Source organism: Rhinolophus sinicus, linkage group LG17 (genome assembly GCF_036562045.2).
Source record: "Rhinolophus sinicus isolate RSC01 linkage group LG17, ASM3656204v1, whole genome shotgun sequence".
Classification (NCBI taxonomy): Eukaryota; Metazoa; Chordata; class Mammalia; order Chiroptera; family Rhinolophidae; genus Rhinolophus; species Rhinolophus sinicus.
This window is the reverse complement of record NC_133766.1, coordinates 7,249,943-7,264,036: the sequence shown is the minus strand read 5'-3', so window position 1 is coordinate 7,264,036 and position 14,094 is coordinate 7,249,943.

Genomic DNA, 14,094 nt, shown 5'->3' with positions numbered 1-14,094 from the left:
TGGTCCCTGCAAGTCACAGTCCCCAGTCCCCTGCCAGTCTGAGCCTTCTCTTCTGAACATCCTTCTGGTCTCCCCTGCCATTTAACGGGTGGGCTCCAGGCTTGCGAACCGCAGTCCAACACAGAGTAGTGTGGAACTGTCCCTGCCCTGCTTCTCGTCACTACATGATAGCCATGCAATCCAGAGCCCCTGTTCTTATTTTCAGATTTGTATATATATACATATATTTGCCATCACATCACATCGCTGGCTGTGCATAGTGAACTTGTAGTCGATGAAAACCCTTACGTGTTTCCTGTATGTTCTGCTGATAAGCCATTCCTCCTTCATGCTCTCCTCGGACAGTTTGCTTCGTCATTCTCGTAGTGCTAGTGAATTAGCATCGCAGGGCAGCCCTCTGCCTGCCCACGTACTGCAAGAGGCTTCATTAGTAGATTTTCCTTCCCCTGCTCCTCCAGGAGACTTTTCTTTATACTCCTCTTGGAACAAACCCCGGCGATGAAGTGGCCTGGTTGGTTCTAGAGTCTCCTATGCAATTAATTCTCTGAGAGGGAAAGGAGAGAGCAATACCCAGATTGGGGAGCAGAGCCCAGCTTGTGCAGACCCCTTGCCAGGAGCCAAAGGCGGTCTCTCTGGCTCCTGGATTCTAATATCTCCTTGACAGTACGATCTAGGCAGCATGGAGACCAGTGACTTCAAAAAGTAATAGTATCTGTCATTTTTGAGCACTTACCAAGGGCCAGGTGCTATGCTAATGGTTTCACATAAACTGTGTCCTTTAATCCTTTTAACAAATAAGTGAGGTAGAAATTAAACCCACTTCACAGATGAGAAAAGTGAGGTTTGAAGATATTACTGGTCCAGCTGGTATTTGAGCACAGTTCTGTCTGAAACCAAACCTCAAAATCTCAGTCATTCTACTTGGAACACTAAGTGTTCACTGTAGACATGACCTCTGTTCCAAACAGCTGAGCAAGGTGAGACCTTGAGGGTATGAGCTTCCAGGAGGAAGCCCCTGCAGGCCCTCTCGGCTCCACCCTCCAACACCAAATTGTGCGGGTCTTGCCCAATTAGTGGGATAAATGCTTCCCTTGGATCCAGAGGACAGGTAACAGATACCTTCCCACCCCATTCTGTCTGACACCGTAATGACAAAAAAGAAACCCCCATTCCTGCCTGCCTCACAGGTTTGTATGAGACTTACAGCCAATTGATCAGTCATATATATACACTGCTGGCCCCCAGCCAGATGTCCAGCACCAGGCCAGACTGTGCTCAGTTCTAGAAGAAGCATCAGGCCTGATCCAAGCTCTGCAGAAGCCTTAGCTGGGGGACAAGACTTACACACAAGAAACAGCAAGAGAAAGACAGGACCGGAAATTATCAGGAGCCAAATTGTGAGAGGTGCACGGCCAGGGCTATAGGAATCACTCAGCAGCTTTTGTGGGGCTCACAGTGGGTGGGTGGGTTGTGATATGACGGCTGAAGCCCTGGGGGAGATCCTGTAGGAAGAGGGAAAGCAGACACATATGAGAGTGCTTTGAAGCTCTGCAAGAGTGCTACAGTAAGCACAAGTGTCACTAAATGTCACACGTCATTGTAGTCATTGTGGCCCAAATCTGAGTCTCTGACCTCTACCCTAATATCCATGAGCCCGAATCCATCTCCCCTCCTTGCTCACCTATGGTTTCTGGTTCTAATCCCCATGCGCTAATCTTGGTCTCTTTCCCCTAAAACATGGAGAGGGCAAGTCTCAGGGGACCAAGCTCTTCTCTGGGGGACAGTCACCTGTAGGGTTGGGTGGTGTCAGAGGCTGGGGATGGAAGCAGGAGCGTCTCCCTTTAGGCTTCAAGTCCTAAATGCACAAACACTGAAAGCATCCCCTTGAGGCCAGAAAGCTGCTCTGGAGAAAAAAAGACCACCTCCTCCCCCGTAGACTGTGGGTGGGGGCAGGAGGTAGGTGGCAGGGGGCAGAGAAAGAGAGGGGTGGGGCAAAGAGGCACAGAGAGGACAAGATGCCTGGAGGGAAGAGGGGAAGGGATGAAGGGGGGAGGAAGAAGGGAGAAAGAATCGGTAGAAATAGATGGGGAGGAAACAGGGAGAAAATCAAAGTCAAGGAAAGACGGGGGGGGGGGGGGGGGGAGGGATGTGTGCAGCTAACACGTACCTTAATCTTTTTAAGTTTTTCCACATTGATTAGGGATTTGCAGCAAAATCCCTCCCGATGGGAAGACATTTGCTTTCCTCCCACTCTGCTGTCAAGGGGAGGGGAGGCCTCTCCCTGGGTGGGGCTGGCTGTGCAGTGAGAAAGCAGGATGCAGACAGAGGAGGTCCTGGACCCGGGTCCTCTGTCAAGGCCCTTCTGAATGTCCCTGCAATAAAGCGCTCCTGCAATGGATGTCACGGCCCCCTGCTCTGCGCTCCTGTTTCCTTATCTACTAGACCAGAATTTGGTAGCTGAAAACAGGGACTCTTTGATCATTTCTCATGAGTCCTATGGTCAGAAACTGAGACAGGCAGAGTGGAAATGGCACATCTCTGTTCCATGTGGCGTCGGCTGGGGCTGGCATGCCTGAGCTGCTCCTCCATTCTGGTGCCCAGCGCCCTCACGAGGATGGCTCCACTGGGTCGCGTGTGAGGGCCCCCCATCCCCACTGCTGACGGCTTCCCTGGCCTCCCCCATGAAGTCTGGTGGATAGCAGGAGCTCAGGAAACGCATGTTGGAGGAACGACTTTGTGACTAAAGAACGGAGGGCAAGAACACTGACTGTTCTGAGGTGCCACCCACATGCAAGGACTCTGAGCATTGTCAGAATGTCACATGTCACGGCACATCCTGGCTGAGGCCTCTGGCCGGTCGTGAAGAGAAACAGCTCAGTGTCTTTGGGGCAAGCCGTGGCATGAGTGACATCGATGCCACTCCTGGGAGCAAACCCTTCACATTCATGGCCCTGTGCCATCTCACGGCTCCTCCTATTTCTGAGGCCCCACTTCTGGTTCTGCATCTTCTAGAAGCCTCCATTGAATCAGCGGAGTTTCACGTGAACTTCCCTCCCCTTCTGGGCACACATTGCTGGTGTAGCATCCACCGTTTTCCCCTGTCCTTTCTTACCTTGCCCCCTTCTCCTGTGATCTAATAGGAGCCCGTGAACCCAAGGCGCTGTGGTCTCTGGACCCTGTCCCACCCACTCTGTCTCCCTCCCCAACATCTATGATGATACTGGGTACTTTTTGAGGTTCCCGTAGATACTGAATGAACAAAGACCTGTGGAAGGTCTGTGCTTCTCACGGGGCTTTCATCACTACCCTCACTTGATCGTCCTGGACCCAAGTCTGAGCGTCACACATGCATTTTACTGATAGACTGAGGCACACAGAAGGGGGAGGATTTGGCCAAGGTCACGTGGCTAGTCAATGACATTAAGGGGAGCAATCCCTCGTAACATTGTCTTTAAGCTGCTCAGCTGGGGGACCTTCCTGGTCAGGCCCTGGAGCTGTTCCCGGGTCACTGTGCTGACGGGGGCACTGTAGGCGTGGCTTCAACAGCTTGTAACCACGTGGGAGGTGATTGATTTGTTTCACTGTGTCTTTGTCCCCCAAGCCTCTTTACCCCTAGTGGTCAGGAGGCCTGAGTCACATCTCATGTGGTCCTTTAGCGGAGCCTCCGACTACCTCCTCATTTTAAAGGTGTGGAAACACAGTCCGGGGAGGAGGCAAGGCTGGTTCAGAGTCACTCAGGTTGTTAGAATCGGTGTCAGGAGAGGCCACATCTCCTGTACACACTGTGCATCTGGGTCAGGGGTCACCAGTTTGCTAGCAATTCTCTCCGAGTAAGACGGGAACCCAAATATCCACCTCTAAAATTTATATTCAGAAAAAATTGGGTGAAAGAAAAATGAAGGGAGGAAAGCCACCAAAAGACCCTCTGTATGACTCTCACCAATTTATTTTTTCTAGCAAAGCCAGTAGCTGTCGCTTCCCAGAGTCGTTACTTAGTTGCCAGAACCTACAGCTCTGTGGCTTTTGCAGCTATAGTCTGTCTGAGTGGCTTTCTGAGTCTTTGTGATACACGGACTCCCTCGCCCAGGAGCACAGACATCAGCTCCTTTGGCGCTCAACACGACTGCCGTGAGAGGCAGGGGAGGGACCACTCGTCCCACCTGATGGGCCGGGGATGGAAGAAGGAGGACTTGACAAAGTCAGACGCCTCCTGAGTCTCAGCTGCCCCCTGGTCTCCTAGGAAGGGATCATTCTGAAGGTGAAGAGGAGAGGTGTTTGGTGGGGCCAAGGGACAGCCTGCGGGTCACCTGAGTGTCTCACCCAGAGGAGGGTCTCTTCCTGCTTCGCCCTGTCCTCACTGGCACAGGGTCTCTAAAGCATTTTGCCCCTGGCAGATACAGAGGCCTTGGTTTGCCTGCCATCCACAGGGAGTTGGGAGAGTCTGCTGCAGTAGGGCTCTGATTCCCCATTCTATCTCCTGCCCCCAGCCCCTCCCCATCATCTGGATGAGCTGCCGCCCCGGGAAGTTGGGGGTGAGCCACGTTCCTTTGCCAGCCTGGCTCACCCAGTAAGGTGGTTGACCTCAGATGCTCACCAGCTCAGCCCAGCGGAGGCCTGAGGGCCAATGCTTGTCATCTTTGAACATGGAGTGCAGGAGGCCAGAGGCAGCTCCGCCCCTGTTCCCTTTTCTCCCCCTCTCCCAACCTGGCACGCAGGCCTGAGGTTGATGACCCGCACCGAACACTGCCAGCTTGCTCTGGCCTAGCTCAGCTCAGTGGTGCCTGGACAATCCATGAGCCAGCGCCCAGCACAGCACCTCATGGGTGCTGAGTGCTTTACATGGGTTGGGTTTCCTCCTCTTCCTCCCGTCGCTCTGTTTCCTGGAATTGGCTCCAGGGATTGGCAGGAGTGTGGAGGGGAAAGTGTCTCCTAGTATTGATTTCGGAGAAAAGAGAACTCCCTATTTGAGAGAGTCTCTGATTTCAAGGAATCGATGGAAATGTGTTTACCAGGCAGTCGGCCTGACCTGGGTGAAGTGTGAGTGTATCAACCATTCCTGGAGGAGAGAAAGGGAAGGGATATTACCGGATCCTGGGCATTGGATCCAGGGGCACTGAGCCCCTGGAGAATGCGATCCTAATTGACAGGTTTCCACAAGCCGCTCAGCACTTCCCACAAGAATGTTCTGTTCCTGGGCAGGTCTCTGCAATTCCGAGGCTGTGCCACCAGTGGGGTGGACGGGGTGGGGTTTCCCGTGTCCTGCGCCCTCCCGGCATTCGGCACAGAGCACACAGCACTGACTTACCCACCCGCAGGGCTGCTCTGCCCCTACACGTCTAAGATCCAAACCCTCTCCATGCCCTTCACGTTCTCAGGGATGACCGAAGAGGGAAAGCGCTCTGGTGATGCCGTGTAACTGCTCTGTCCTCCGGTCTCCTCCCTGTACGATCAGAGGGAGATAGCGTGTCCTTGCTGCGCTGCTGTGGCCTTGACCCCATGACAGCTAAGAGACAGGGCCAGGAGGGGCAGAGTCAGGCTGGCGGGAGCTGAGGCCCATCACCTGGGGAGCTGCTGGCCCGACGTTCAGGGGTGAGAGTGCAGCAGTCTCGGCTTCCAACCTCGAGGTGGGAGGGGTGGTCTGGGACAGCCAGAGCCCTGGGGCTGGGGGCCTCTGACCCCTGGACGCTCGTGATGTGACACAGTTATCAAGTGTCGGTGATCTGCATGCTGCTGGGGTGCAGAGTGGAGGCAGCGGCTTTGCTGTAGCTTCTGCTCCTCTCCGTCCCCTAATTAACCTGGGACCTTAATGGGGACCTCAGGACATCCATCTCATAAAGAACGTGCCAGCCTCTGCTTCTGAGAGCCAGCCACCCCCACAGGGCCGCCTCTTCTTTTAATTGCTCCATCTCTTCCATCTGCAGCTATTCTGCGTCCTCCTCGCTTCCTGTATTTTCTTGTCTCATCTCCTCCTCAAATGTTTGGTCTCTCTGTCTCGTTCTTGTGGTCAGTACGGACAGCCTCCTACAACAGACATACAATAAACACACACCCACACGTACCGCCTCTCTCACCATCCCCTCAATGCATAACCACGTAATCACACGTGTACAACACACACACGCAACTTCGAGCTCACGTGAACGCCACTTGTACCCTCACTCACAGACGTTCTCCGCCAACAGTCCTCATCTTCTCGCCTCTGCCAGCGCCAGTGTCGGGGCTGAAGTGACTGACAGCTTAGCTCTGATGAGCTGTCACGCTCCTGGGGACCAGTGGCAGTGATACTCCCTCCCCCAGACGTGGCTAACTGGGGCAGGCGGGAGTGCAGGGAGGTAGTCAACCCATAGCCCATCCAGGATGTGCTGAAACAGGCACCTCGTTGACACCAGGCCCCACCAGTGGGTACGATTTCAGAACTACACTAACCAGGAGTTGGGCTGGGGGGTAGCCGAGTTAGTGGAGTCGGGAAATTTTTACTGGGAAGTTGTTAGTTCAGACCCAGCTCCAGTCAACAGGAACTGAAAAATACTTGTATCTGACAGCTGATGGCCACCATTAGCTGGCGGAGGGTCTCCTGCCTGTCCCACCAGGCAGGTGGGGTCGTTGCTGATTTTTGTGGCACCTAGGGGTTGGGGCACACCTGGCATAGGACTTGGCAAGCTGATGGAGGCTTGGGGACAAATTAAACTCTCTCTCTCTCTCTCTCTCTCTCTCTCTCTCTCTCTCTCTCTTTCTGTCTCTCTCTGCCTCTCTCTCCATTCTCCTCCCTTCCCCCTGCAAGGACAGATTTTTCAAGCGTGCCCTGTGCCCTGTCTGGGCAGATGGACTGATGGCTGGTGGCTTGATGCTTTAGCGTCATCCTCCCTCTTTCTCTGGGAGGTCACCGCCCTGCACAGCACACATGGCTGGATTCCAGAACCCTCGATCCCGGGGCACAAATCACATCCCCACACCCAGCAGCCCTGAGCAGCTACCTCCCCCCCCACCATTCCATCTCCCCACCCAGCTCTAAGGAGCCTTCTCATTGTGTTTTAATGACAGCTCAGAACCAAAGGGTGACAAACGTCCTAGACCTCTCTGTTCCTCTCTCCTCGTAGGTGAGCTGTGATCCCTAAGCTGTCCCTACTTGGGGAATGACCAGAGCGATTCAGTCCCATAGGTCACAGATGGCTCCTTGCTTACAGCAGTGGGAGAAGCAGCGGCAATAACACTGCTTATATAGTTACAGGGCAGACAATCCTTCACTGTTTCCAAAGTGCTTTTGCACATGTCCTGTCCTCCTTGCCAGGCACTGTGACAATGAAGATTGCCACAGCACTCACCAGGATTGGTATTTGGGGCGCAGCCCAGGGTCGTGGCAAGAGAATCAGCCAGACCTGGGTGTGAATCCCAGTTCTTGCCTATTGCTACATAAGTGACAATTTTATTGCTTCTCTGAGCCTGTTTATTTGCAAAATGGGGATAATGCTCCCTGCCTTGTAGACTTACTGGCAAAACTAAAATGAATTTTGTGTGTGTGTGTCCTGGGGTTGAATATAAGGTGAATTAGTAAGAAAAGTTATGGAGCCTAAATAAGGAATTAATTTTCTGGAAGCAGCAGAGATATGACAGGGCAGGTCTAAGAGACTGAACTTTGCTTCTGATTTACCTGATGGGACATTTTGGTGCACACGCTGCCCATGGAGTGCTGTGCCATGCATGGGGGGCAACAGTGGACCAATGGCCACACCGGCCCGCGCTGTCTTAGCCATCACGGTCCCAATGCACCGTAACCCTGGGTCAGTTGTGAGCATCAAAACGGGGACGTGGGATGAAAGGAGGGAGAGAGCACACTCCCTGGGTGGAACGAGGAAGTCTGTTGGAAATAGTAGAAGAGACTCACTGACCTCGATCTGAGACGGGTTTAACAGGCAGAGGCTGGGAGCGAGGAAGGAGGTAGCATGCCAGGAAGACGGAAGTACCTTGACGCAGGCACCAAATGTGGAGGAGTGAAACAGCTCACTTTCATCAGACCTTGACATTCATAGTGTATCGGATCCCTCATAGAAACCTGGACACTGTATGGTCCTTGTAAAGAGACTGAGGAGGAGAAAACATAGTTACCTCTCAAGTGGGCATCAAAGGGCAGCATTCGGACCTGGTTTATGTGGGCCACTTAATCCCCCTTCTCTCCGAGACAGAGTGGGGCTCACCTTTGCTGTACCTGTGCATTCTTTATGTTTTCCGTGGCAGATACCACCTGGAGATGCTTCCAAATCTGGGGCTTTCTGCAGCTAAAACCACACCGTGCTCTTGAAGAGGTTCATTTTAAAACATCTTTCACGTATACGCACCAAAGAGGAATTGGGGGCTTCGGGGCCATGAAAGGCAATAAGCAAGAAGGATTTGGGGAAATTCACAGAAATGCTCTTAAACCAGTTCCGGGAAGGAACAAAAGAAATATGTAGATGTGTCAGGGCATCAAACCGCTGTGCCTTCCGATGACACTCAAATCTCAAGCAGCCTTTCACATACTGAAATAAGGAAGGAAAGGTTCTCGTGTAGAGACCAATATTCTCAAGCACTCTAACGTTAAATTATTTTTATTATAATGGTACTTACATCTGTGCAAAAGTAAGACCAAGTATGCTGTATTCTTAACCCTTGGAAACCTTACATAATTATAGAACAAAAATAAATTTATAAATGAAATCAAAACTGAAAAACTCACATTGAAATTGACCACATTCCTTTAATACGGTTTGCTGGTTTTATTCCCTTGAAAATAATATTTTATTTTTTGTACACCAATGGTTTTTTTTTATTAGTTTCAGGTGCACAAGACAAAGGAATACTTAGACGTTTATCATTTATATCCCTCACACTGTGTGAACCCCCCTCCCCCCATCCACTATCCCTCTGACATCGCACACAGTCATTACATTTCCACTGTCTCTATTCCTAATGCTGTACTCCGCTTCTTGTAAGTATATATATATATATATATATGTGTATATATAATGTATATGTATATATATGTAAATTATAGTTGGCATTCATTATTGTTGGTTTGCTGTTGTTTTAGCTCAAAGGAAAACTCTGCTTACAAAGTGACTAGCAAGTTTGACTACTGAGCCATACAGCGCCAATTCTTTGATTTTCAGATCTACAAGTATGTAGATGTTATATAACAACCCAATGTTTCCACTGCTTGTCTTTTTCATTTGTTTTTTTTTCTTTAAACCCAAGATTTAGAAACCTGGATTAATTACATTCCTTAAATTACAGCAAACTATGACAATTTGTCACTACACGGCCCCTCTCTTCTGTTATTCCATTTTATTCTTCTTTATCCCTCCTGCCCTCCCATTCCCCTCCCATCCTCATAAACACCTACTTGAATATGTGTGATTTGTGTCCTTGGACACCCAGGGTTTTCGTTTGTTTGTGAAATATATAGTGTTGTTTTATGGTCTGTTTTAAATTTATGTAAATGATATTGAGCAATATACTTCATTCTATTTCTTACTTTTTTCATTTACTGCCATGTTGTTATGAATTACCCATGTTGCTGCGTGAACGGCTAAATATTCCTTCTCACGCTGCATACAGTGTCATGCTAAGCGCTGGCTGCGTTCTCATCCGCTCGTTTCCGAGGGTGAACACCCAGAGTGCCTCCGATTTCCAGCTGCCACAAATAAAGCTGTGGCGAATCTCCTCATCCATTTGTGTGGAAGTTTCTCTAGCGTGTGCCTCCAGGAAGGCGCCTGGCGCTTATAAAATACTTGCACATAAATAGTTTCTGTAAGCTTATTCTCCATAGTTGCTGTGTCAGTTTCCATTGCAGTCGGAAAGAGCACATTGGGTTTCTGGTCTCCCTTCCTGCCAGTCCTGGTTGTGTCAGCCTGTAACACATTTGCCATCTTGGTTGGTGCAAAGGAAGGTATTTTAACCGGCATTTTTTCCCAATTAATAGTGAGCTGACCATCTCTTCAAATATTGGTTAGCCAGTTTGCTTTTATTTGCTGTGAATTTTCTACCCATAACTTTTGACCTCATTTCTATGGAGGGTGCCAAAAAATGTACACACATTTTAAGAAAGGAAAAAAAAGCTATTAAAATTGTAATACAACGAATGATGCTAGCATTCATTTGATTAATGCCATCTTTTGCACAAATGTCATACTATGCATTGCTACTGTAATTCAATTCAACTTCAAAAAAATACATAGATAACATCTCTTAAAACGTGTATATTTTTTTGGCACTCCTGGTATTAGGCTTCCTTTCTTATCGATTTGCAAGATTCTTTTATATCATGGATATTAATTTCTCTTTGGTTCTATCCTTTGAGACATCACTTCCACGTTTGTGATCTGTCTTTTAATTGGGACCATGTGGTGACCATTGGGTAACTGCACCTGTACTTCTGATGTAGTTAAGTCTATAAATGTTTCACTTTGTTGTTTGTGCTTATTAAATCTTTTTAAACAATGTTTTCTGAAAACAAAGTGACAAATATATTCTCATCATTTTAAAAATCTATGCATTATTTTTAAACCTCATGTAATGTAGGTTTGCTCTGAGATTTTAGTATATAGCATTTATCAGGTTAATGGCAGTCTATTCTTAGTATTTTGAAACTTATTTTTAATCATATATAGTTTTATACTTCATTAAATGTTTTTTCTGAATATATTAAAATAATAATATAGCCACTATATGAATATAGTGATTTTGCATAAATTTCTGATGTGAAACTACAGTTTTTTTCCTGGGATAAATCTTCCTTGACTATAATCTTTTAATTATTTCAATTCACTGTTGTATTCAGTGACTTAATATTTTATCTAGAATTCTTGTTTCTATGTGCATAAGTGAAATGAGCCTATAATTTTTGTTCTTGTACTGTCCTTATCCAGTTCTAAACTACAGTAATATTAGCCTCATGAAATGAGTTGGGCATCGTTCTTTTTCTATTTTCTGAAATAGTTTACATAATGTCAAGATTATCTATTCCTTGAACATTTCCCAGAATGTCTCTCTATAAATGACCGGGCCTGGAAATCTTGGGGAGAAGTTCTTCAATTACCTTTTCAATATCTGTAATAAATACAGTATTTTATATATTTCAAGGTTTATTTATTTTACGTAGTTTTTAAAAATTTTACTGAAACATAGCTAGTCACAATATTCTTATGTTATTGTTTACAATCTCTGTTGTGCCTGAATTTCCTTTCTTTAACTTATTCATTCATTACAGCAAAAAGCCTCTGTGTTCTTCTCTGGGTTTGATCCTCCACACTTACCACCCATTCCTTCCCTCACACCCAGGTGATCCTCCCCCTGGGAGACCATATTGCACCCTTTGCCTGAACAAGGCTCCTTTCCAACAGATCTAGCACTTGCTTCTGAGAGCCTGGCCCTGATCTTTGTGAATGATGATGCTGGAAGAGGAGCTAGTATGTCATGGGACAGGGGAGTAGTGAGGTGGGGCAGGGGAGTAGTGAGGTGGGGCAGGGGAGTCGTGAGGTGGGGCAGGGGAGTAGTGAGGTGGGGCAGGGGAGTCGTGAGGTGGGGCAGGGGAGTAGTGAGGTGGGGCAGGGGAGTCGTGAGGTGGGGCAGGGGAGTGGTGAGGTGGGGCAGGGGAGTAGTGAGATGGGGCAGGGGAGCAGTGAGATGGGGCAGGGGAGTAGCGAGGTGGGGCAGGGGAGTCGTGAGGTGGGGCAGGGGAGTCGTGAGGTGGGGCAGGGGAGTAGCGAGGTGGGGCAGGGGAGTCGTGAGGTGGGGCAGGGGAGTAGCGAGGTAGGACAGGGGAGTCGTGAGGTGGGGCAGGGGAGTCGTGAGGTGGGGCAGGGGAGTCGTGAGGTGGGGCAGGGGAGTCGTGAGGTGGGGCAGGGGAGTCGTGAGGTGGGGCAGGGGAGTCATGAGGTGGGGCAGGGGAGTCGTGAGGTGGGGCAGGGGAGTCGTGAGGTGGGGCAGGGGAGTCGCGAGGTGGGGCAGGGGAGTCGCGAGGTGGGGCAGGGGAGTCGCAAGGTGGGGCAGGGGAGTAGCGAGGTGGGGCAGGGGAGTCGCGAGGTGGGGCAGGGGAGTGGCGAGGTGGGGCAGGGGAGTGGTGAGGTGGGGCAGGGGAGTAGTGAGGTGGGGCAGGGGAGTAGTGAGGTGGGGCAGGGGAGTAGTGAGATGGGGCAGGGGAGTAGTGAGATGGGGCAGGGGAGTGGTGAGATGGGGCAGGGGAGTGGTGAGATGGGGCAGGGGAGTGGTGAGATGGGGCAGGGGAGTAGTGAGATGGGGCAGGGGTGGGGCAGGGGAGCAGTGAGATGGGGGAGGGGTAGTTGCTGTGTTGTCCCACTATCGCTTTCTCATCAGCCTGTATCAATCAAGCCCGACTTAGTGCCAAAGTTACTGCAAACAGCAATGCAAACACAGGCACTGTGGTCACCTTGGAGCACTTGGTTCTGAGGTGGCCACCTCATGGACCCAGATTATGCTTCTGTTAACTACTTTTTAAAGATCAATATCAAAATAAAGCTCCGACTTTAAAAATTCCCTAGGGTCTGTGGGTCCCCGTTTGAGAAGCACTGTTTTAAAGGAGTTCTACTTGTCCGTATGCTTTGCTCTATTTATTTTTAATATTAATCCTTTATAATCTGAACACATGTTAACATAATCATATTTTACCAGCTTAAAAAAAAATAAAAACAACAAAGAGGAAAGGTCATCCAGACGGAGCAGAGAACACTTGCCAAGATAGGAAAGGAAGAGAGGACAGGGGTGAACACTGAGTAGAGGTTTCCAGAACACACGTGCATAAAGAGTGGGCAGTAAGAGTGGAAGAGCAGAGCTGTGAACGAATGAAGGGCTGTGGAGACACAGAAGAGAAGGGGTGCATGAAGATCACCCCATTGCCAGTTAGGTGCCGTTGCAGGAGAGGGGTGGGGGAGGGAGATCAGTGTGCCCTGCAATTGACGGCTGGTGGTGGAGAAATGACTCCTGGGCTGAAAAGCTCCCTGTGGGAGGCCATTCTTGTTCTGAGCCCATACTTCCTGCTGGGCTCTGTGCTCAGGGCCGTGGCTGCTGCAGGAAACAAGAAAGGCCATGTCTGCCCCCTTGGAGTTTATGGCCTGCCGATGGGGACAGACACTGCCTAAGCGGCCAGTACACCGACGCTGTCATGGGAAATAAGTGCAGAGTCCTGGGAAGGAAAGAGCAGATGGTGTGATGCAAAGTAGCTGCAGGCAGAGGTCCTTTCGACAGGGGTCGAGGCACTGCTTTGGGAGGTGACTCTAGGCTGAGACCTGAAGGCAGAAGGAAAACTTGGGAAAGGGCTTTTGCCGTAGGAGGAACAGCAAGTAAAGAGCTCCAAGATGGAGACTTGATGGGCGCATTCAAGGGAAAGCAGGGAGGTCAGAGCATCTGGAGAGAAGTGAGAGCGAAGGTGGGGCAGGTGGCAGCCTGACCACTGGGGGCCTCTGATTCATCCTGGGGTGGTGCAGCCTTGGGAAGGCCTCAAGCAGGGAGGAGCGTGGCCTAAGCACTCTTTCATCCCTCTGGACAGGAAGCAGGGTTCCAGTTTACACGCTGCTGAGGAGCTCCAGGCATGAGATGAGGGCGCGAGAAGTGGGCCGATGGCATCGCGTTTACTGAGATGGGAAGACCGAGGGTCCACCGGTAGGGGCACAGGTGGGCAATAGTGCTCTGCTAGTGGTGAAGAGGAGAAGGGTTACGTAAGGACGTGGAAGATTGTGTTACCATGGGAGAAGCCTGAGTCTGCTTGCAGTAGAAGGAGAAAGGACCACTGACGGGAAATTCGGCAGGCAAGTGTGAGAAGGGGCAGCTGATGAAGTGAGGCGGAAACAGGGTGTGTGGACCTGGGAGCGAACTGTCAGAGAGGGCCCTGCCCTTCTAAGCAGGGAGAAAATGTGCAACGGTGAGCGTTAGAATTGCGCCATCTCAGTCTTCTTAGGGTGCCAAGCTGTTTGCTGCCATGTGGTGGTGGAGTGGGGGTAAGTGTGAGGGGTGAGGTTGCCCCTGTCGCCTTGTTTGAAACTGATGGAGTACCTGAGGCTGTGTGACTTACATCCTACCTAGCTGGTGTCACACAGGTCCTCGTCA